The sequence below is a fragment of the Triticum aestivum genome, chromosome 7D (assembly GCF_018294505.1).
Source record: "Triticum aestivum cultivar Chinese Spring chromosome 7D, IWGSC CS RefSeq v2.1, whole genome shotgun sequence".
Taxonomy (NCBI): Eukaryota; Viridiplantae; Streptophyta; class Magnoliopsida; order Poales; family Poaceae; genus Triticum; species Triticum aestivum.
The window spans coordinates 136,121,537-136,126,333 of NC_057814.1; positions in this window are offsets into that span (position 1 = coordinate 136,121,537).

Here is a 4,797-nt window from a genome sequence, read left to right on the forward strand (position 1 = left end):
AAAAGAATTCCGGTTTGAAAAGAACGACAGGATATCGCAAATATGCTGCCCGCTGCTTTGCTCTTGTTAGTACCTGTTGTCCTGTATCACTATACTTGCATACATACCTGGTTCATTATGTGACAGTAGTATGCATGATAGCTTGCTTATCAATTGTTCGCTCCAAATTATCTGATCTGTATGAATGGTTACATTAGTGTAGAATATATCCAATGCCAATGAATTTTTTTAGCTCTGCATTGTTCTTGTAAGTACATGCTGTCCTTTATCAGTGTACTTATATTGACAGGTAGTTGTTCATGTACCATCACTCTGCAGCTTATTTTCCTTTGCCCTCCATTTTCTAAACATAAGATCTATATTTACTCTTACCATAAGGTTGAATAACACCGATGGTACTGAAGAAGTTTAGCTCTGCATTGCTCTTGGTTGTACCTTTTGCCTGTATCGCTGTACTTACATTTATAGCTACTTGGTTATGTAGCATCACTCTTCATCTTATCTGAAATATTCTCCATTTTTTCTTATATTGTCACATCTATATTTACTCTTAACAAAATGTAGAATAAAGGCAATGCTTATGAAGAAGATTCTATGGTAAACTTCTTGAATTGCCCCCCCCCCATCAGCATGGAAAAGGGCTTTATAGAGCCTGCCTTCACCAATAATGTAAGTTTGTCCTTCTCAAGCCTTCAAACTTTGTTGTGTATATTTGGTTAGGCATGACTGCAACAGCTGTTTATTTTTGGTGTTTGCATCAAATTGCATGTTTAAAGTTTGTTATGTACTCCAGTTCATAAACAAAAGTTTGTCCTTCTCAATTTAAGTTTTCAATTTTACAACCAAGTTCCTTCTTCATACCATGTAAATTAAACTATACAGAGCAAGTGATCTTACTTTGCCAATCTGAAATGGAATAAATTGACAGCACACTAACCATTGATACTTATGAGTTCTTGATCTGTAATCCAGTGGTGTCGTGAAGCTGCCAACTCCTTCACAATGTCATTTCCTGCCATGTCTTGACCTGAACAATACCATATTGTGTTAATGCTATTTTAAACTGTGTCACTTTATTTGTCAGTAAGAAATGTGATGAATTGTCAGCACTTATACTTATATGTGCAAAACCTGTCATCTGTCAGCTTGTTTATCTTTCAGAGTGAGGAGGATATAAGTGTCAAACAAGTGCAGTCTCACCAGCTTGCTCAGCTGCTTGCGCTGCAGCTCCCGAGCAGGGCTAACCTTTCTTGAACTCTATTGAAGTGCTGCCGGTTTTGTATATTATTTTGTGGGCGTGTTTAGTTGCACTGGTGGCGATCTTTGATGCCCAGTGTATGTAATCTGCTGTCTGCTTGTGCTTTATTATCATAGTGGCGAACTTTGATGCCCAGTGGATGTAATATGCCGTAATTTCTTTATTGTATAGTCTAGGTTTTTTTTTCTTATTCACGATGCTACAGTTATTTTACTGTATATATCCTGTCTTCGCAGTAAACCGGCCAAACCGTAAAATTATGGTACATAATCGGGCCGTCATGCAAATCACCATGTATGATCCGCATCATGGGCCCCGTCATCTTGGTCCGTTAACAGGCCTAAATGTAAACTGGCCCACTAGTAGATTCGGGCCTTTAATAGGCCGAGTAAACCGCCGGCCCTATTTTCCCAAGAAAACTCAATGGGCCTTTAGGAGGCTGAAAAGTAGGTTCGGCCTGAAACGTGCCGAACAGCTCACGGGCCAACAGCAGGCCGAAATAGACCCGGCCCATGAATGTGCCAATCAAATCATGGGCTTATAACAGGCCAAAATTGTCTCGGTCCTTGTTTGGCCCAATCAGATTATCGACTGCGAGCAGGCCGGATGCAAACCGGGCCATAGTTAGGCCCAACTATATGACGAGCTTTTAACAGGCTGAAATTAATATAGGGCCGAAATGTTCAACGGTCCCTTAACAGGCCGAAACTAATATCAGGCCGAATTACTAAATGGGCCTTTAGCAAGTGGGCCCAAAAGCATAGCGTCCAATTGACGGGACGAATCTGACATGGGCCATAATTTAGCCCAATCCTCTTAAAGGGTCAGACCTGATCTGGGCCGTAATTTGGCCCAGAACGTGGTAGGATTTTAACGGGTCGGATCTCATATGGGCCATTAGTAGGCCCGGAACGTGGCAGACCATTAATGGACCGGATCAAATATGGGTCGGCATTTGGCCCAAAACATGGCAGCCAGTTATTGGGCCGGCCTACTAGGGTCCTCAAAATCTTGTGGGCCTACAGCTGGGACGGCCCATTAATGTCGGCAAAATCTCGTGGGCCTTTAGCTGGGCCGGCCCATTATGGTCCACAAAAATCTTGTGGGCCTTCACCTGGGCCGACCCATTATGGCCCACAAAAATCTTGTGGGCCTTTACCTGGGTCGGCCCATTATGGCCCGCAAAATCTTGTGGGCCTTTAGCTGGGCCGGCCCATTATGGTCCACAAAATCTTATGGGCCTTTAGTTGGGCCGGCCCATTTAAACTTTGTGGGCCACTTTTGGGCCGGTCAATGTATTAACATATCATTGGCGCATCTTGCCCATTGGATGAGTGAGACCTGTGCCAACACGGAGCTGACACATGTTTCCTCCAGCCAATGATGATTTTACACGTGGAAAATCCCCATTGGTCGGGGCTGTTAACGGGTTATCGGATGCAAAACCGGACCCGATAGCTTAACGGTGTTCCATTACGGTGGATGCCACGTGTCGGTCACCCTTGACGAAAGCACTTCTGTGACGCGCGATTTATCGTCATGGAAGTGGACACTTCCGTGATGATAATTTTGGTAATGTCATGGAACATTTCTACGACAGCACAGGTATGACTATCTTGATTCTGTCATAAATTTGTCATGGATGTACATGCATGACAGAAAACGTGACCTACTGTGACAAACACGTATCATCATGGACGTGTATTTTTTTTGTAGTGATGGTCAAGTAACATGACCTCTAGAACAGGATTGTCGTACCACTCTGGTGCGGATCTTACTCTGGTTGACCTACGAGGTTCAGTAGTAACTTGATCTAAAGTTATATGATCATCATCATTAGCTTCCTCACTAATTGGTGTAGGAGTCACAGGAACTGATTTCTGTGATGAACTACTTTCCAATAAGGGAGCAGGTACAGTTACCTCATCAAGTTCTACTTTCCTCCCACTCACTTCTTTCGAGAGAAACTCCTTCTCTAGAAAGGATCCATTCTTAGCAACGAATATCTTGCCTTCGGATCTGTGATAGAAGGTGTACCCAATAGTCTCTTTTGGGTATCCTATGAACACACATTTCTCCGATTCGGGTTCGAGCTTGTCAGGCTTAAACTTTTTCACATAAGCATCGTAACCCCAAACTTTAAGAAATGACAGCTTAGGTTTCTTGCTAAACCACAGTTCATATGGTGTCGTATCAACAAATTTTTAGATGGTGCCATATTTAATGTGAATGCATCTATGTCTAATGCATAACCCCAAAACGATAGTGGTAAATCGGTAAGAGACATCATAGATTGCACCATATCCAATAAAGTACGGTTATGACGTTCAGACACACCATTGCGCTGTGGTGTTCCAGGTGGCATGAGTTGTGAAACTATTACACATGTTTTAAATGAAGACCAAACTCATAACTCAAATATTCGTCTCCGCGATCAGATCGTAGAAACTTTATTTTCTTATTATGATGATTTTCTACTTCACTCTGAAATTCTTTGAACTTTTCAAATGTTTCAGACTTATGTTTCATCGAGTAGATATACCCATATCTGCTCAAATCATCTGTGAAGGTCAGAAAATAACGATACCCGCCGCACGCCTTAACACTCATCGGATCGCATACATCAGTATGTATTGTTTCTAATAAGTCAGTTGCTCGCTCCATTGTTCCGGAGAACGGAGTCTTAGGCATCTTGCCCATGAGGCATGGTTCACAAGCATCAAGTGATTCAGAATCAAGTGATTCCAAAAGCCCATCAGCATGGAGTTTCTTCATGCGCTTTGCACCAATATGACCTAAACGGCAGTGCCACAAATAAGTTGCACTATCATTATTAACTTTGCATCTTTTGGCTTCAATATTATGAATATGTGATCACTACGATCGAGATCCAACAAACCATTTTCATTGGGTGTATGACCATAGAAGGTTTTATTCAGGTAAACAGAACAACAATTATTCTCTAACTTAAATGAATAACCGTATTGCAATAAACATGATCAAATCATATTCATGCTCAACGCAAACACCAAATAACATTTATTTATGTTCAACACTAATCCCGAAAGTATAGGGAATGTGCGATGATGATCATATCAATCTTGGAACTACTTCCAACACACATCGTCACTTCACCCTTAAATAGTTTCTGTTCATTCTGCAACTCCCGTTTCGAGTTACTACTCTTAGCAACTGAATCAGTTTCAAATGCCGAGGGGTTGCTATAAACACTAGTAAAGTACACATAAATAACATGTATATCAAATATACCTTTGTTCACTTTGCCATCCTTCTTATCCGCTAAGTATCTAGGGTAGTTCCACTTCCAGTGACCATTTCCATTGCAGTAGAAGCACTCAGTCTCAGGCTTAGGTCCAGACTTGGGCTTCTTCACTTGAGCAGCAACTTGCTTGCCATTCTTCTTGAAGTTCCCCTTCTATCCCTTTGCCCTTTTCTTGAAACTAGTGGTCTTGTTAACCATCAACACTTGATGCTCTTTCTTGATTTCTACCTTCGTCAATTTCAGCATCGCGAAGAGC